This window comes from Cynocephalus volans, chromosome 5 (genome assembly GCF_027409185.1).
Source record: "Cynocephalus volans isolate mCynVol1 chromosome 5, mCynVol1.pri, whole genome shotgun sequence".
Taxonomy (NCBI): domain Eukaryota; kingdom Metazoa; phylum Chordata; class Mammalia; order Dermoptera; family Cynocephalidae; genus Cynocephalus; species Cynocephalus volans.
The window spans coordinates 33,300,896-33,322,110 of NC_084464.1; the positions used below are offsets into that span (position 1 = coordinate 33,300,896).

Consider the following 21,215-nt stretch of genomic DNA (forward strand, 5'->3'; position numbering starts at 1 on the left):
TCCTGTTCCTAATCCCATCCTTTTATAACATTCCTGGTCTTCCCATTGAAGGCTGACACCTGTGTCAGATGTAGTTTTTCAAACTTTTACTAGTTTTTTAAGAGAAAACAATCTTTTCATTTGACTTTCGTTCTCTCAAATCTGATGATGATATTTTAACCTGGGAAAACTGTTTGGAAAATTTCTTGGATGGCACAAAGAGAAATTAAATTTAAAAGTGCCCATGCCATATTTTCAAGGGAGAAGAATTTTCAAATTCCCCCTTCCCCAAAAGGTACATTTGTTTCTCAGCAATACATTTTTTCATAAAATATAATTAATGACTTATTTGTAGCTGAAATCATTTTTATTGAGATGTACTGAGAAACACTGATGCTGCTGAGGCTTAGAACCAGTGATATAGGCATCCACTAGAGAAGAGGATGCTATTACAGCTTTTTTCCTTTTTTAGCTCTACTGCTCAAGGTTTAAGACTGTCGAGAGTCCTGTGATTGGTGGCGTGTGGACTGATGCTGTTTGCACAGTGGGCTCCCAGGCCTGGCCTTTGTCTTCCTCAGCGTATTAGTAACAGCGGCTGAAAGACCACTCTCAAATGATTACCAGCCTTTAGTACAGATTCTGAGTTGCAGAAAACAATTTCCAGACTTCTGTTTACAAAGAATAGTGAAATGAAAGTATTTCTATGGGCCAGTAATGCATACTCTCTATGGGTTTTGTGCAAGATTAAGAAGACATGATTACAGTTAGCATTTATGGCACTTTTTAAATTAACACTCTTCTCTTGAAATTGGGAAACTGGAGAGTTTTAACATCTGGGAAGAAAAGAAGTTAACTAGCTTCTTCAAATGATTGTTAATATTTTCCATTATTCAACACTCTACCTTTGGGTGCCTTTCAGAATACCAGAGGTATTTGAAATGCACATGTGTCAAATAAAAATAAAAGAATTTTAAAGACTCAAGTTCTTTTGCATTTAACTATCATTATATGGTAGACACTTGGGTAAGAAAGGAGAATGTTTCATTTTTTATTACTGTGAAGTATAGTAAGAATCCAGATACTATGCATAAAACAGAAATCTCTCTGATTCAGTTTAGGCTTTTGAGGGGTGTCATTTTAAAGCTGCTTATTTCTCTTTATTCACTTTTTATTTCTTGTCAACACTTTTCTAATTTAATTTAAAATAAAATTGTAAGCTGATGTAGTTCATGTTTTTATTATTTGCTTCTCTCCCCCTCTCCATCTCCCCCTGTTCTTCTTTCTTCCTGTTAATAGCTATCATTTCCCTGGCTTACTTTCTGCTGTTGTCAATTTCTCTCTCCATGCATATTGATTATCTTCCCCTCTACGTTCTTTGTATTCATACTTTCTTTGTTTCTTTCTTTGCTTCTTTCTTTCTTCCTTTTGGAGGCTGGCCAGTATGGGGATCCACACCTGTGACCTTGAGATTATAAGGCTGCACTCTAACCAATTGAGCTAACTGGCCAGCCCTGTACTCATATTTTCTTAATATTCTATCTACTTTTGCTTTTTGTCCTCCAGTACGTTCCTGCTTGGGAATGTAATTCTTGGGCTCTTCAACATGGTGTATTCTGATGCTTATTTCCTTTCTGTTTGAGATAGTAATGTGAAAACCTAATACTGGGTTCATTTGTTCTCCCTGGTGAAAGTCTTAAGCTATGGACCTGGGAAGGCCCTTAGAACTCATGTAATCCCACTGCCCTTTTCCATCCCCCCTCTTGTACAGGAAAAGAAAAGTCTCTTTTGTCCTGTTGAATTCTCACTCATCCTTCCAGACCCACTTTAATTTCACCTTCTTTGCAGCTTTTCTGATACACACAGAGGATTGTTCTCTCCTCGTGCTACCACTATGACTTGTATATGCTTTTATTTCACTTGTCATGATCTTCAATTTCAGTTCCATTTAACAACCATTTGAGTCTTTTCCTAGGAGACAGGCACAATAACTGGGGTAAGATGCTTACAGTCTATAGGGGCAGTGGGGCAAAACTGACAACAAACATTACTTTATAATTATTTTGCTCTGTTACATATTTATTTGTTGACATCTCTATTCTCCCCTACTACACTGTGAATGTCTTGACACAGAGATTATATCTTCTTACTTGTTCTCCCACCCCAGAGGGAGACCTTAGATTATGGGCTAGAATTTAATGTATTTTATATATGAAATTTAAAGCAGTATATAAAGAGCTGCCTTATTTTTTTTTTTTTGTAAAAAGCTATATATGCTATACCAGATGTTTACCATATTTATTTAACTAGACTCTTATTGATGGATCTTTGGGTGGCTTCTAATCTCTTGATCTTACAAACAGTGTATAATCTCACAAACGTGTAACTGTGAACTGTAGGATAAATTTCTACAAGTAGAAAGTCTGTGTGTTAGGTGTGTGAGCTTCAAATCATTATAGATTTTGCCAGATACGCAACTCAGCAAGATGTTCCGGTGTACAAACTGTAGGATAAATTTCTACAAGTAGAAAGTCTGTGTGTTAGGTGTGTGAGCTTCAAATCATTATAGATTTTGCCAGATACGCAACTCAGCAAGATGTTCCGGTATACATTCTCAACAACAGTGTAAAAGAGTGCTTGTTTCCACAAACCTTCCCTTAAACACTATGTCAACTAACTTCTAAAATTTTTCCCTGTTAGGGAAAAAAAAGGTCTTTTATTATAGTCTTCATTTATATTTCTTTTGTGAGTGTAGTGACTCAGTTGTGAGAAATAACCGCAAAAATAGAGTAATTTGGCCTTTGATTTTATGCAGCTACTTTCACATTTAAAACTTCTGACTTCTACATGCTAGCTATATGATGTTGACAAGGCACTTATGTTTTCTTTACCTCAGTTTCCTCCTCTGTAAAATGAGAATAATACTCTATTTCATACACCCTAAGACACTATTAATTGTAAGACTCACCATTAATTTATATAACACTAAGAAAGAAAAGACACTGCCCATTACAGTGGTGTATCTCAAGTTGGGATGCTAAAATATAAAGAAACGTGCATCTTAGAATCAATGAAATTTACTAGTACCTGCCTTTAGAGCATTGTCATAAGAATGAAATGAAAAGCATCTCGAATAGCACCCAGCAAATAGTAAGTGCTAAATAAATGACTCATTATTCTTACAGTAAAATTATAGTTACTTGAATGTCAGCTCTACCACTAGTACTCACCACATTGTATGTTTTCAATAAAGACCTGTTGTTATTGTTAATGTAAAATTATAGTTATTAGAATATAATCAGGGATTTTGTCTGTTTTATTCAATGCTATTTCCCCACACCTACAGCAGTGCTTGGCATATGTGAAGTGCTCTGTAAATATTTGTTGATTGAAGGAATTAATCTGTGTCCTCCTCTAAAACTTTAGCCAAGTATGCATAGAAATCTTAATTCTTCCTGAGTAGCAGATGCAGTGGTCATGGATCTTGGAATCCTGTGGTCTTTATCTCTCCTCTCCCCAGCCCCATACACACCAAAACTTACAGACCTTATGGCAGACCACATGATTTCATTTTAAAAATAACTGAGCCCTATGGAGCTCATTAAAACATTTAAAAACCTTCATTGTTAAAACCAAAAACTTTGAATTGAAAGCATTCATCAAAATATTGTTGATATAAAATTTTCTCCAAACAAGTCAAAATAATGTTTTACATTATCTATACAGAATCCTAATAAGAATTTTACAAGATTTGTATAAGTCCTGTATTTTGGAACTTGTATTTTTAAAATACAATATATTGTTTTTACAACTGATATTGTCTTGGACTGTTGTTATTCAGTATATCCACTATAGAAATTAAACCTTTTATTTTGAAGTACAGTATTTTTTAATAATGTGAGCTCATGTAAGAAATTTTCAGTTTGTTTTTTCCATCAAATAGGGGGTTCTTTCTCCCACATAAGAAGTTAGAGGTAGGTGGCTGGGGGTGTTGATTGAGCCTCTCAGATGGTACTGTCAGGGACCAGGCTCTGTCAGGGACCAGGTTCTTTCTGTCTTTCCTTTCTGCCACCCCCACTGTGTTGGCTTTTTGTCCTGATGCTTGTCCAACTTTGTAGTCTTAATGTAGCTGCTACAGTTCTAGGCATTACATGTTTGATAGTCTATTATAAAAGATATTACAAAGGATACAGACAAAGAAATGCATAGGGTGAGGTCCCGGGTGGGCCACCCTCCAGGAACCTCCACATGTTCCGCTATCTGGAAGCTCCTGAGAAGTTTTATTCTTTCTCTTAGCTATAATGGCGTGGACTTTAGGAAAGTCTTCATTACTTCATAAAGTCTGTATCCTTTATGCTTTTCTTTTAAAATTATACGATTTTCTCAGTTTAGACTGTTTGGTCTTATACACTTTGCTTTATTTAGCTTAGTGATAGGTATTTGGATATTTCCATATGGCAGGTCTTTCTGTTTTGAATGTTTGAGAATTTAAGATGTAAAACTGATTTGGTGACTTTCAAAAAGAGGAGATATGAAATAAAGACATTGGGTATGTGTTTTTATAAATATTTGTGTGTGTGTATATGTAGATAGATAGATATGCATGCTGCAGCTAAAATGTGTACTCTAGCTAATATCAAGACTAGCCGAGATAAGTTAATTCTCTACAGACAGCCAATATTTTCTGGCTAATACTATATGTGCCACCTTATAAGTGACCTTACAATTCTGATCGGCTTTGAGTTTACTGAGAATTAAATGTAGATATTGCTACCTTAAATTTAGTAGAAAGTGCTTCCGTCAGTCTTGTTGAAAACTCAGCCCATCTGTTGCAGTACAGCCTGTCCCTGCTGTGGGGCCCTCTGTGGAAGGAACTGAAGTGCTCTTGCTTCTCTAGCATCTTAATGTGGGTGAAGTTCACTCCCACATGTTATAAAAGTCCACTTTTATCAACAGACCCGTTTGCTGACATGTTTATCTGACTTTACAGTCACTCACCGTTCACTTATTTGAAGAAGATAAGGTCAAAACCTGAAGGTTTGTTCTGAAAAATTGAGGCAAACCTAATATCTCCTACTGAACTGCTGTCACAGTTTGTGGTAAGGCTCAGAACGACAGATTAAAACTGCTGCCCGGCTATCACTACACTCGTGCTCCTAGTGGTCAGCAGCTGCTAGCACTTCAGGTCTATCAGGGACACATCCCTAGGCCTGATTAGTGATTCAGCTTTCCTTTTTTGTACTTGATAAGTTTAAGCATTCACCAGTTTTCACTGCAGTTGTAACAAGCAAATGTACTCAGTTTTAAATAAAGACAAACGGTTTTTAAACTCATGGATGAAAACTTTCTTTCAAATCGAGTATTAATAATAATAAATTTTGAATATGTAATGGATACTTAAAACTTCCCTCAAGGATTGCAAAACACTTATCTAAGTACACATATATGTATTATAATTTTCGAGTCCTAGGTTAGTAATTCCATGGCCGTTGTTCACTTACAGAATAAAGCCACAGCCATGATACATGAGGCCCTCTGCAGCTACAGCTAGTAGCTCCTTAGCTTTCACTTTGTACCTACCACACTATATGTCTTTCCCAAACACTCCACACACTCTCTGTTCTCCGTATCTATGCACAAGCTGTTTTCAGTTTCTGGAAGCCAGTGTCACTTCATTCACCTGTTTCACCTTTCCCCTTCAGAACTCAGAGCCAGTCCTCCCCTCTGGCAGTCATCCTGTCTTCCTCTACTCTCACCGCCTCCAAGGAGTTAGATGGCCCTTTCATGTGCTCCCACAGTCTCAGTGCTTCCCCTACCTCATTGTCTGTCTGTCTTCCTGGATAACTGTGAACTTTCGAGGACAGGGCTTGTGTTGCTAAGGTCTGTAGGCCTAGAGGGCTAATACAGTGGCACATAGTAGATGTTTTTAATAAAAGTTCATTTAAAGAATGAGCATGATGTCTTTCCAAGGTCTGTTTCTTTGAAGCATATTTTGTATTCTGTGCACACACAGGAAATTAAAAAGCTTGTGTGGACTGCAATGATTCCACAGGATTTCCTTATTTCATATTTAAAATCTATCTTTTCAAAGAAAGAAACAACAATCATAATAATATGTTGAACTTTCAGAAGGAGAGAACAGGACTGTGGTTACTAGAGGTGGGAAAGAGGGAGTGGGAGTGGGGCTAGTGAGAAATTGCTTAATGGACACAAGGAACTATTACATTTTGTAATGATGAATATGCTAATTATCCTGATTTGATTATCACACATTGCACACAGGTAATGTTATTCAACTCTGTACCCTGCAAATATGTACAACCAATTATGTTCCAATAAAAAATGTATCTTTTCTATTCCCAGTTATGTTACATTTATATAAAATTAAGCATGATTTCAAAGGAGTCTTTGCTTCCCTCTGTAGCTATACGAAGAATGTGCAATCTCCTTAGAGTGATGTCGCCTCTATTCCAGAGATTCTCAAACTTGATAGCACACTAGAATCACCTGGGGTGCTTTCAAATATGCTAATACTTGGGTCTCACATGTCTACACAACGTGTGTGTTGTGTTGTTTTCAAATGTTCTAAATGAACAAATGATGCTAATTGGCTTCATTATAAGGTTATCCATTCCCATCTCAGCTGAGTGCTCAGACTTGATCCTTTTACAAATCTGCAGTCAACTCATTTTCCCATTTCTTCCAGCACTTATCCTAAACCGTATCACTTTCCTTCGTCCCTTCCAACCCAGCTCTTGCTTGTGCTGCACTTCCCTGCCCCATCATGAATTGGTTTCTATTTATATTGCTCCAATAGCAGACCTGAGTCTACCATTTGAATTTCTAGTTTTACCCATGTTATCCTTAATCTGATAATGTGACACTTCCCTAAGGGTCTTAGTTGTCTTATTGGATATTTTATTTAGGAGTATTGTTGTGAATAACCCAACTCATGCTGTTTTAAACAGAGATCATTTATATTTAAAATTTATTAGCTTTCTTAATTGAACTGTCAAGGTAGTTTTTGTCTTAAACAGCACTTGATTCAGGAATCAAGCAATTAAGCAATGCTTGCTTGATTCAGGACTCAAAGTCACCAGTAGCCCTCACTTGGCAGTCTTTGATGTATCAGCTATTCTCAGGCTCGCATCCTTGGAGGGAGCAAAGTGCCTGTTGCAGCTCCACACCGCACCCTTCATACTACCAAATAGAAAGAGAGAGAAGGCATCCGTCCTGCCAACTAAAGTTCCACCAAACCTGATGGCTTTGGGTTATGTACAATTCTCTGAGTTGGACCAGGAAGTTAATGAGTTTATTGAGTTAAGCCAATTAAAGTTTTTGCCCTAGGAATTGGGGTGCAGTTAACCCACTCAGACCCCTTGGGCTAGGGTGTGAGGAATGAAAGGGCAGTGAATTCCCCAAGGAGTAAAAAATGAATGCAGAAAGGGCCAACAAGAAATGTTCACTATAGTGCAAATTATTGTAATATTAACTGTCTACAAGGATTTCACCAACAGTTGAGCAATATGTATTTAATTTGAAATGTTATACATGAAGATGTAGTAGAATTGCTTGGTCATATTGGACCATTTTGAATTTATAATGAAGTGAATGAAAAAAGAAAGTTAATATGTTCTGTTTTTATAAACAAAATAAGGAATCACTTATGTTGATCATTGAATTTATGAGTTAAAATTTTTTTTGCAAATATTAAAACGTACTCCTCGGGCCGAGCCCGTGGCGCACTCGGGAGAGTGCGGCGCTGAGAGCGCGGCGACACTCCGGCCGCGGGTTCGGATCCTATATGGGAATGGCCGGTGCACTCACTGGCTGAGTGCAGGTCACGAAAAAGACAAAAAAAAAAAAAAAACTTACTCCTCCACTAAATATTAGAAGAATGGTATAATAGAGTCTGAAGAACGGACTTCAGGTCGACGCTTTGCCATTTAACTAATTAGATGACTTTGGATAAAGTTACTTCTTTTCTTTGATCACTGGTTTTGTTATCTGATGGATGCAGATGTAAGTAATACATCTCATGGAGTTGTTGTGACTATCAAATGAGATAATATATATTAAAGCATATAATGAAAAGTCAGAGATAATAGTTACTTTTAATTTTACTACCTTATCAGGTTGACTTTAACTGGCTACAGAAAATATTATAATTAAAATGTAATTCTATTTTGTTAGCACATTGCCTTTATTCCTTAAAACTTGTGTTGTGTGGGTTTTTTTGTTTTTGTCTAAAGAAACCTCAAAGTGGCTTATATAAAAAGTATGAAAGATATCTTAGGATAAAGTACGAGCCCTGTTGTTCATTCACAAAATCTGAGTCATTGCTACAGTTGAGAATAAAAAAGCCTGGGCTTCTGGGAAGCAAAGACAAAAAGACAAACACAGCTAAATGCACAGCTTTCATTTTGTAATAATGGAATGTATATATCATTCAAGAGGAATGACAACCTTTACTTAGGGCAAATCTCTAAATAGGATATATCTCATCAATCTCTCTTTTAAAGAGTATTGAACAGCATGATGGTTCGTTGTACAATAAAATTTACAAGACACAATAAGCTTTGAAACTATTTGGGACAGTTTTCAATGGAGATGCAATCTACCATGGGTTTGAATCTGCTGTTTACTAGCTGTCCAACATAGGTAATTTACTTAACTTCTCTGAAGCCCAGCTTTCTTATCTGTGAAATGGGAATAAAAAAGTATTATCTACCTCATGAGGTTATAGGATTAAACAAGAGAACGTATGTTGAAGAGGTCGGCACAGAGCTGTGAATGCAGTAAGTGGTTAATAAATGTTTTAATAATTATTACTAATCCTATCAATAAAAATTGATTGCTGTAATTAGATATCTGTAAAATAATATTATTGGTGAGGCAATTTTATTATGATTCAGAAAGCATATGATTAAATACTGAAAAATATTACCAGGGCTTTTCAGCTAGATAAAAAGTTGAAGCCGCAGGAAATCTAAAGAAGAAAAATGAAAATATTGTTCTGGTTCTCTCTGTGAACCAATTAAAATGTTCTGTTGTTTTTTTTAAAACAAGTCATTTTAGAATAGCACTGAAATTCTCTGAGACATCATCACAGTGAAAAGCCTGTGGAAGGGTCTAAAAGCTAACTAACATATGTGCACTAAGAGTAGAGCTCATAATTCACAATTCCCTGACAGTCCCTGCACCTTAGAATTCTGGTTAGATGGGTGCAGGCTCGTTAGCATATGGTAGCTAAATTGATGTGGTCCAGTCATCCACCTGTATGGACAGTATGGTCTTACAGGAGACCCTTTACATTCTGACTCTAGTTAACCAAAAAAATAAAAATAAAAGGACAGGGGGAAAAATAGAGTAATTGTACTGAGTTATCTAGGTAACTCTAGATATAATTCAAAATAAGATTACCTAGAATATTTTACATGGTAATATATCGGTGGTACATTGCTTTTTAAGTTTGTTTCTTAAATAAAGTAATAGGGTATATATTTAGAATTATTAAATATTAGCACCAAGAGGAATCAGGAGTTTGTGAGCTTTAATACAGTCCTTTTTTTCTTTCTTTTTAATTTGGATATTGAAACCAAGGCCCACAGGCAGTTGGTTAATTAATAATAAAACTGTACCTTAAAGTCAGATTTGCTGACTCCTGGTCTATTATGTCTTTCATTTCACCACATGGTATTTGGTTTTTGTCTGTAGTGGTTTTCTTTGCTTTTTTGTCAGTGTTACTTATTTTTGTTTCTAGCTATTGATTTCCAGTATTTGCATTATACAGGACAAAAACACCCTTTTCTTCCAATTATTCTGTGATTCAAAACTCTAGTATACTCCACCTTTTAGAAAACCAGACCTAATATTTTATTTTATTATTATTATTATTATTTTTTGTCTTTTTGTGACCGGTAAGGGGATCGCAACCCTTGGCTTGGTGTCGTCTGAACCGCGCTCAGCCAGTGAGCGCACCAGCCATTCCTATATAGTATCCGAACCCGTGGCGGGAGCGCCACTGTGCTCCCAAGCACTGCACTCTCCCGAGTGCGCCACGGGGCAGGCCCTGGACCTAATATTTTAATAAGCCCCTGAGGTTGATTTGCTGAACTAAATGTGAATTTCCAGGTTACTTGGTTTGAACAGAGGACAGGCATGCAGATTGCAGAAGTTACAGGGGTGTGGTATAGCACAACTACTGCTCTTGGGTTCTGTAGACTGTGTGAGTTTATGTAAAAGACAGCATCTCTGGCTTTCCCTTTTTACTTTTCTACTGGTAGAAAGCCACAGAATTGGCCAGGCTGGTGGCAGTTCTCTGCTCCCTGGCAAACCTCTCTACAACCATCACCCAAGGAATACAGTGGCTAGGGTCGAGGAAGCGAAGTGGTGAGAGGAAGGTGTGGCAGAAATTGCCAATGCTAGGACAAAAAGGACCTGCCAGTTAGTAGTGAATTGGAATTCCTCTTTCATCAGCAATGCTGTGAGTCCTGTTATTCCCTGGTATTCAACCAAGTGTGTTCCCAAAGACTATTTAATAATACCAGGTAGTCCTTTTAATACACCTGAGTTCAAAAAGCAGTATTAAACAGTATATTCAATCTGAATGCCAATACAGATGCTTCTCGGCTTACAGTGGGGTCACATCCTGATAAACCCATTGTGAACTAAAAATATGTTACGTAAAAAATGCATTTAATTCCCCAATAAACCCATCGTAAAGTCAAAAACTTAAGTCAAACTATTGTAAGTTGGAGACTGTCTGCATTACTTATATATCTGTGCTTGTGAATTGTCCACCTTTTATATATGTGATTTTCTACAATGAGGAATAAAGGGAGTATATATTACTTTAAAAAAAAAAAAAAAAAAAAGAAAGGCTGTGACTGGTCAGAAAGTTTGGATGACTCTGTATTCAAAATCTGGTTGGCTCTGTTATGTATGTAGGTGTGAAGACATCACTGTCTTGCGGTTTAAATATAAACCACTGAATTGTGAAAATCCCAGTTATTTATGGTAGGTACTGCCTTTTAGGGTGTTTGTCTCAATTACATCTAGTTCTAGAAAGATACATAGTTTCTTTATCAGTTTAATTTCTATTTTGTTGTTGGACCATTTTGTGGTATGTTTTAATTGCAACTACTTTCTTTTTGTATGTGTCTTCATGACTTGCATATGGTCTATATTGTTATATGTATATCAGAAAAGTCACCATAAACAAGTCAAAAGCAAATTTAATGCTAACTACCTACCTGATATTCAAGTTTTGGCAGCAGTAAAACAGGGATACATTTCATGGGAAGGGGTTGCTGAGAGACAGCTGTCATTTAACATTCCTAACACTAAAAAAAACTAGACAGCTACTCTAAAATGTTATTGATCAGTTCAAAGCATTTAGTTACTTATGTTAAATTTTCACGGATTCAAAGTAGTATCAGGGGAGATTTGTCTGAATTAGTGAAAAGTCTTTATTTTTAAACATTTTTTTAAAAAGGAATACAGTTTATTTCAAGTAATCAGACAAAATCAGTATTCCAAAGAGGGGTAGTTTGTGATTCTTTCAATTAATGGATAAGAATGATATATTTTGTAAAACATCAATAAGACTTTTAAAAGGAAATGTACTTGTTTAACCACAGAAAAAAATCTTAATGTAGCTGGTAATTAAGGCAATACAAATTTAAATTGCAATAAAGTATGATTTTCACTTGCAAAATTACTAAAGATTTTTGAATCGAGACTACCAAGTGCTGGATGAGAATATCAATTCTAGAAAAAGCCTTTAAGTTCATATCATTTAGCTCAGCAATTTAGCTTCTGAAAATCTGTTCTAAGGCAATAATCTTAAAGACAGAAATACCTCTTTTCACAAAAATGTTCATTTCATTATTATTAATAATAGGAGGGACAGAGGAAAAAACTTAAATGTCCACTGCTAAGGAAATTAATTATATGAGTATATCACCGTATACATGTGCAATAGGATAATAGCCAACTGATAAACATTACTTATGCAGAATTTATAACAAAGTGGGAAAATGCTCCTATTATTGGGGGGAAATGGCAACATAATTTACATTAAGTTAGGAAGTCAGTCCTATTTTAAAACTACATGAAATGAAGATAGAAGGTAATACCAAAATTTTTAAAATCTCTTAAGTTCAGCCATTGTACTTGAAGGCTTACTTATGTTAATATGAAGAGTCATTTCTTTTCTCATCATTGCTACAAAAGTAAAAGTGTGCTGTTCTCTTTCCGTATTGTCTCATATGCCGAGATTTCAACTTAAAGCACAAATACCTTTAGATAACACATTTAGGTTTTCCACATATTTCACTTGCATTATCCTTTTATATTTGTGGTTTTTAATGTATTATTTAAGTATCTCATCATTTTTCTGCATAACTCTTCTGGAAGAAGTTGCATTTCCTGGAATTTTCTCCTTCCTTTCACATCTGTCTACCCCCCAAAACTCCACAAAACTAGAATTCTGGGATGGTATTTCAGTGGCTGTTAGGAAGGGGAACTTATATATTTGTTTTAAAAAAATTTTTTTTGAGTCCTACAGTGCATCGGGATTATTTAACATTATCTTAGCACACATAATCCATTTACAAAGACAAAGCACCTTGTGTTTCTATAGTTACTTTTATGTAAAGCTATTAAAGGAACAGGAAACATCTTTCTACTGCCTTTCTCCCTACAACTGCCCCCAAAATAGTCATTAGTATTAAACATAACACAGACTACAATTGTTTCCCATAGATCCTTGGAGAAAGGCGGCAAAGTAACACTAAAGCATTTGGGGTTACTTATAATAACGCCTGTGCAAAAGAAACAGGATGCCAATTCACGTATCAGGCAGACAGTGGCAGCTGCTTTGTTACTACATGGCACTGTCCCATCCTAAATCAAATGGGAAATGGGTACTGTTTGACAGATACTGTCATCGGTGCAAACAGTATTAAAATAATTAAAAAGCTTTTTTTAAAAAAAAAATCTTAAGGATAGGCTGTTGGTTTGTTCAGGCTTTCCCAACTAAGGTGCTCAGGACTCCAGGATGAATATTCCTATGCCAGATTTTTTATCTAGCCAAGCCCGAGCTGTGACTCTTTATCCCAGTGGGACAGTACAGCTATGTTCTTGGCGTTTTCTGCCTATTACCAGTTAGGGTCTGTGAACAGAATCTCCATTTGTGAGAACCTCATTGTGGATAGCGCGCAGTGGTCTTTTCATTTTGATTGATGGTTCTGGTTCTGCACCATCTGGCTTCTGATAGGCTGCATTAATCATATCCTGAACTAAGAAAGTGTAGACATGTCTGCTTAATATGTACCCATACATAATGTAACATTAGTTATTCATTCAGCTTGCAAAACAGAGTCATAATGTATGCAAGGTCTTTATATAGTAAAACATAAATATTAATATACGACCCATTAATGCTGTTTTTACTTGTACTAACCTCCCACTAGTACATTTGTTTATGAAGATTGAGGGATTAAGAGAAAGAAGACCATGTGCACATTTACATGAACACATATCGTTTTGCTGATGTCTCATATGAACTTAGAGTTATATATGTCTGTAACACTTATTTACCCATATTTACTTTATATGTCTCTCTAATTGCCTCTTGAAATATAGGTTAAATCCAAACTGCAACACAGATTCATTTTTTCTCATGTGAACTACTTGAATTAAATGTAGGTCATCCATTTGCTGGGGTTGCTGGGGGCGTATGTGGCCCTGCTCTTTTGTGCTGTCTCTAGCTGAGCCCACTCTTGACACACTCTGTCCCCTGCTGTGTGATAATGTCCAGAAAAAAAGAAAGGCCAGGAGAGGCAGGATAGAATTCACAAGTCAAAGTTTGCTCTAGATTTTTGATTATCATACTCATCAGTAACTCAATTTGGTTTTAAAAATTTGCTAAGACCTTTTCCAGTTAAGAGAGATTTAGTGTGCATTAATCATAATCCTTTCAGTACCTAGAGAAGGGAGGGTAAGGGGATTTAAATTCTCCTGGGAAGTTACTTTGTACAAAATTGCAAGAGCATATTTCTTGAGGTAGCAAATTAAAACCATAACTTCATAAAACACATGTTATGTTTTATTATATTTTGTCATAATAGCACTGTATTCCTGTGTGGTTACATCTTCTATGTGCCCCAATTTTGAAGTATATGTTTTAATGAGTTATACTGTTGAAGAATGAGTGAAGATTAATGCTTGTGTGCTACAAAATGCAAAATACAATCCACTCTGTACCAGTAATCAATCATGGAATAATGCATGGGAAACAAGGCAAATGATCATAGTTTTTGTTGAGAAATAAGTAAAGTACAGCTTCTGTTGGAAATATAATTGCAGTGAGGTTTAATTAGTCACATAAGAACTATAAACAAGACCAATAGAAGTTACGGAAAATGTAGTACATGGGTACAAACTGACCTCTTAAGAGTTTAAGATGTTAAGATAACATGTAGAAATCTGGAAAAAATAATTTCAAGAATAAAATCAGTAATTTAACATTCAGCTCATCCATTTCTTATTTTAAAACTGCTCTTAGCTGTATTTTAAAACTACTCTTGGCAGATTCTTCTAATGATTTAGAAGAATTGCTGCTTAATTCATTCTATTAATTGATTTTTTAAAAAGAAAAGGAAAAACAGTCACTGCCAAAAACACTGCATTGACAAACTAGAGAGCAGGAAATCTTATATAAAGAGGTTGATGACCAAAAAATACCAATGTAGTTCTAGGAATTTGTGAAGAGCACTGATTTTGCTGTGAGAAGGCAGGGTTTTGTGTCTTGGCCCTGCCATTCAACTAGCTGGATGATCTCAAAAATAGGTTCAAACTGGCTGGCCTATTTCTGGGTTAACCCTCATTTTAAGATAGAATAATTTTATTGAGCTTTTTATCCAAAAAAGAAATATCTTTAATAACCTCAAGCTTGGCTTCTTATCTTGAAAATGGAGATCAACCCTGGTCCACTTACCTTTGTTGTTTGTGAGGGTTGCATGAGATAATGTGTGTGTTATAAACTTTTAAGTACTGTAAAAATATATGCACTGTCATTTTTGTTGATTAACTTTACTGAACTTCATCTGTTATGTTCATGAGAGTATGCACGATGATACGTTCTCCTCCTATGTTCACAGTAAATGTTAAGAACCTGTGAAATGATGAACACGTGTTCCTTGGTGCCAGAATTCCTCTCCTTATATAAGCTCCCTCTAGAGTTTACAGCAGAGGTTAAAAACTATTTTTCTCTTATAAAGGACCATATGCTAGTGAAATACAACATAATTTAATTTCCTTCGTCAAACAACATATAAACTGTTGGACTGTGCTTCTTTAAAATTAAGGACATTCATTCTGAAGCTCAGACAGGACTGAAAGGGAAAGGCCTTTTAAACCAAACCATTTCATTAGCTCAGGGAGGCAATGCCAGGAAGACAGCTTTCAGGAGGCCGGTGCTTCGCATCTCTGTTGGGGAACTGGTACCATCCAGGGCATGAACAGATGGACAAGTTAGCCAACCTGACAGCTTTCCTCTTCCTCCGCAAGTCATCAGTAGACTTTGATTCAAAATGTAGTAAACTCTCAGAACATTAGACAAACCTCTTTCAAGTATATAAATATCAAAACACAAGTGATTTTTTATTTGTAACACTTTAATGAACCTACATTATGTTTTTCTTTATTATGAATATGAGCATTTATATTGGTACTGTCAAATTTTAAACACTTTTTAATGTTGCTAGCTTTTCCGAAGGATATCCAGATGTACGTATGGTTCTCCAAATCAGGGAAAAACTATTTCCATTCTGGTTATGTTTTGTGTTTATTTAGACTTTAGGTAAAGTCAGGTGTCCTCTGTACATGTGTACCTAGTGTCTTAGAGTAGATTTGTATGTGTGTAAACAGAAAGCCTTTGCAAATGGGACTCAACAGTCAATATAAAATTTTATAAAACTCACATTCATTTATTCAGTAACTATGTGCAACGCACTGGAAGTAAAAACAATAAGATGCTGTGTGGTCCCATGTCTTAACACACTCTCAGCCTTTTGGCAAGAATAGAGGTGAACAGCTCATATTAATTCTAACATTTATACATAATGCCAGATACACTACTATTATTAATTACCCTATATTAGTAGTAGTGTTAATAGCAAAGCATAAATGTGTTTTAAAGGAGCCATATTATAAAAGTTTAACTGAAGGTCATTTGAAACTTTGAAAGCTCAACGTATTCAGTACTAACTTCATGCCTGAAAATGGTTGTGGGAACCATGACTCATTGATTATTTGATTCAGATAAATCTATTCTTCTTTCCCCTAAGACCTAAAAATGTTCACATTTTTTTTTCTAAAGCCCATATTTAGAGGTTTGTCTAAACTGCTGTGGCCCTTGTGTCGACTTCACCAGGTTTCTTTTTGAATTTCACATCTGGCTTAAATTTTAACTAAAAAAACTGAGCCCAAACCCCTCTAAGTAACTGTCCAGTGCTTTTTCCTTAATAGCACCGAACTTGTGTTACTTCTTTTGTAACTCAAATCATAAAAATAATACTGAGGAATTACTTCCTACCCATCTCTCCTGTACTGCAATCATTTGCCCTCTGCCCTTCCCAAAGGCCTCCAAGGTTATTGATAGCGCAGACCAATGTCTACCATTGCCACCCCCACTCCAACTCCTTACTAATGTGTCCCACTCCATGCCACAGAGTACAAATGAGAATAAAAGCAGGAAACTGTGAGGGAGGGGGAGGGACAATCTTGCATTATGAAGAGTTTCTCAACATTTACATTAACAAAAGGTCACCAAGACTCATCAGATTTATAATGGAGAGAGAACATCATTCTTTGCTTTTAAAAATTCCTAATTTCATAGTTAACTTAGTATACTGCAATTATTTAATTTCAAGTTGAAGAAACTGTTCTTGGTGAAAAAGTCATTTTTAATCATAGTTGATCTACCTGTATATTACTAGTTTATTTCAGTTATGTACAGTTTAATCTTGACTCTTACTGCCAAAGGCAGATTTATCATATAAAGAAAGGAACTACTGTTTTTGTTTTTGTTTTCATTTCAAATGATGCTTATAGCCCTCGACCCCAAAAGGCCTGGGTAAATAGTTTATTATCATCTGTATTTTGTCATGCAAAAGAAAATGGTTCCTCCAAATAAATTCAGTAACTCAGCCATAATAACCAACATTTTGTGTGTGTGTGTGTGTGTGTGTGTGTGTGTGTGTGTGTGTGTGTGTGTGTGTGTTTGAGGAAAATCATCATTTAGCATTTTAACTAGACACCCACAACCCAAAGCTTTTTAAATGCCCATCCTTTAACAAACATAATTTTATTTCTAACATTTTTATAATCCAAATTTGCTAAAACATTTAGGCAGCGTGCTGTATATCAGAGCAAGTGCTTTGCAGCCAAGTGAACCTGGCTTGGAACGTGCATTCTCTCATTGACTAGCTGTGAAACTCTGGGCACACTTCCTAATCTGTTTGACCCTTGCATTTGTCATCTGTGAAATAGGGAAAATAGAATCTACTTTTTTTGTGAGAAAACTGAAAACAACCAATTCATAGTAAGTACTCATAAAATCTATTGCCCATCTCCTTTTTCTTCCTTCTAAATAATTACTATGTAATATGCTCTGTAGTCTAGACACTTGGAAATACTGAATTATTAATTATTCTTGTGTCTCATTTCTTACATCTTTCCATGGCAATTGGAAAAAATACATTATAATGAAGACATACACACCTCATAGATTAGTTCAGTCAAGCCCATTTTTATACACAAGTTCAAAGTCAGATCCAACTGTGTAGAAAATTGTGCAGTAAAGTTTGCCTCCTCCAGCAGTTAGCTTCTCCTTTTCCCCTTTGTGTGCCCTTCTCACTGCTTGTGACCTCTACCACCTCTTGCTGTCTTCAGTCATCCACAGCCAAACCTGCTTTCGGGAGAGAATGTGATAAGCACATCCATTACAGGCATAAATTATTGAAAAGGGTCAAAAGGAGAATCTCCCTGGCTATTTTAATTTTAACAAAAGAGATAAGGATTTAAGCCAAAGTATTAACTACTAATTGTTGATTCTCATGTGTTAGTGAACCCTTCTATTTTCCAGCAGACTTTCTGGAACTTGTCAATTATGGTGTCCTGAAAAATTATCATTTTTAATTGGATTTTTCCTCTTTTAAGAGGTTATTTTTGGTGACCTGTGACCCCAGCAGAGATCCACAAATCATTGGCAACTGTTCCCTTCAGGCAAAAGCCCATTACACTTTGTGACCATGTGGTCCAGTAAAATGCACAGTGTCATCAAGAAAGGGAATTGGGAACAGAGCAGAGAACGGCACTGACAGCAGAACTACTAGATGTATTATTTCTGGAAAATATAATAAAGCTGGAGAAAGTAGAGAAAAATAACTTCTAACTTACATCAAAATCAGCTTTACTGTGCTCTTCTTTAAAATCTTCACTTGTAGAAAATACCTGAAAGTAAATGCAAATCTTGTTAATTATTGTTGATACTACAGGCAAGAATGTCTTTTTCTCCTCAGGTAAATTACAGTGGTATTTTCTCCATAATCCTTAATAAAGGACAGACTGGGAAAACTCATAGGTAATTGTCGGTAATCTCAGCTTTCTGCTAACTTTTTGTTTCTTTCTTTGTTTTACTCTTCTGATAGAGGATTTGGGTCAGATGTGAAAGATCAAGGAGAAGGAATAAAGAGGAATCCATTTAACTGCTAAATGTTCCCATAAAACATATGAATAATACTCTGTCAGACACTGGATTATATACTGCCTTGTGTGTTTGCTTCATTATGTCTTAGTAACTCGATTGTAAATTTCTCAAGGATAGAGACTATGTCTTATGTGTTCATATGCCCTTAAAGGAACCTAGGCTAGTAGTTGACTTTTAGTAGGTTCTAAGTAAATGCTTGCTGAATGGAACTGAATTTATGGCAAAGTTACCTACAAATTACTTGCACTGAGACCAGATGTAAACACTAGAGGAGTCTGATGTGACTTTCTTCGGACATACCTTGGACGTGGCTGATGTGGTTTTGTTTCCCTTGAGTATACCTTTCGGATAACACTTTAATTCAGGCAAACTGGTACCACTGCATCTTCCTAAGAGGCCTGTCTGCTTTCTGAGCAAATCATTCATCTACTCAAGGTTCTCAACCAAGGTTGATATTGCTCTTTCAAGGCGGTATGTGGAAATAGGGAAGGTTGGTTGTTTGTAGGGGTGCCACTGGCACTCGATGCCCAGGGGTACTAGATACCCTTGCATGTTGCACAGCATAGTCTGTCACAGCAAAAAACTGTTGTGCTCACAATACCACTAGCACCTATCATTAAGAAACACTGGATTCCTTAAAAATATTGTCATGCTTACTACTCAAGCCTCATATTTCACCATTCCCCCACCACCTTGCACTCTGTATTGAAACCTTACTGAGCTACTTTGCTCATGATCATGCCAAGCTCTATGCAGATATTGTTTCTTCTGCTCCTGCCCTACTTTCTCCTCTAGCCAATGTCTTTTAATCTTTCAGAACGCAGCTCAAGCACCACCTCCATGAAGCCTTTGCTTATTACAAACCCAGACTAGGATAAGTGAGACCTTTATGTGCTTTCAAAGCACTTTGTGCTTTCTTCTGCCATGACATCCATCCCAGTGAGTTGTGGTTGCTTACTTTCTGTCTCTCCCAATAGACTAAAAGCTATGATAGAACAAGTTGCATGTCCCAGCAAGTTGCTCAATGTCTGACACATAGTGGGGACCTAATAAATAAATTTTTCAGTGAATGAATGAATCAATGACATTGTCAGACAGGAAATAGTTCATTCAGCAAATACTTGTTGTGTAGTCTTCATAACTAGGAAGAGCCTTGGAATGAGGCATGCTAGGATGTCAGCATTATGGATGGAGAAGAAACCTTCCTCGTGCAGGGGTAGGGAAAGGGTAAGGAAAAGGAAGGGATAGAGAAATTATCCTTTCAATGGGGTTAGCTCAGGCTTGATTCACTCAGTAGCTGCTAAGACTGGGCTTGGGATGTGGCGGCAGGAGGGGCCCAGCCACCACTTTTCCCAGTGTGGTCCTTGGACCTGGCCAGTCCTCAAGCGTATTGATCCAAAATGAGGTAACTACAGAAGGTTGAGTAAGCATTTAGGAATTTGACAGATAATTTTATGTCTCTTAAATCTTATACTAAAAACATCAGGGCTTGTCTTAACATTTTTCTAGTCATTAATTTTTATGGTATTTTATAATAACTTGGTTCCTGATAGGTCTGATTTTTTTTCAAAAAAGAAAGGAAGGAAAAAAAATTTTTTTAAATAGCTGGTCCTCACCACACATAACATGAGCAGCAGTGGCCTAGGCATTCCCAAAAGAGTCAGATCTATTTCATCCCAGACTCCATGCTCGAGGCTGAAGAAGCAGGAACTTGCTGCCAGCTCTTCTCTTTCTTCTCTCTCTTCCTGGCAAGGTGGGGCTAACTTGAGATAGAGGAAGGTGTTTAGGATTGGGGTCCTCTCTTAGTACCTAGAGTTCTAGGTAAGGCAGTAGCACCTGACCACAGCTGCTTTACCAAGCAGAAAAACAACCAAAAAAAAAAAAAAACTTGTGGATCAAGCCAGGCTGGCAGGGGATTAGGACTCTGTAGAAGTTGAAGTGCCCGGTTTTCACTCCAAGCAGCAGGGTTTGTGGTAGCACATCTAAGTCTAGCACCTACCTCCTGGTGAGCTGGTGGCTACTCCCTATGTACTCTCCACCCTGATGGTAATTAGCTCGAGAACTAGATCTTAGGCTGAGGACCCTCATTGGCAGCACCTGAGCAGGTTATGGGAGGCAGTGGCAGACATGCCCTATGGGGAACATAGTGCCGGGTATTGTGAAGATCCAGAGATGAGCAGTGTTGTTGATCATCTGAACCAAAAGCCTGGGCAACAGTACAAATAGAATGCTTTAGAAGAAGAGGGAAGTACAAAGTGTAATAAAGCAGCCTTAAAGAATAAATATGAACTAGTTTGTGTGCAAATTAAAGTGAGGAAACGTTATTTTTACAAAATTATTAGAACAAGTTGGAGATGGTAATGGCAATAGTACATTTATTAGCTGTTAAATAAGAAGCAGTATGACCCTCATAAAGATTGTTTATGGATAGCCGGGTTGAAGTACCATGTGATAAAACTCA

The 21,215-nt window shown here is 36.5% G+C and overlaps 1 protein-coding gene across 4 annotated transcripts in view; it reads left to right on the top strand.

The window, feature by feature from the left end:
• CDKAL1 (CDK5 regulatory subunit associated protein 1 like 1) overlaps positions 1-21,215 on the top strand; it is a 636,490-nt gene that overhangs the window by 524,377 nt on the left and 90,898 nt on the right. The window lies entirely within an intron of this gene.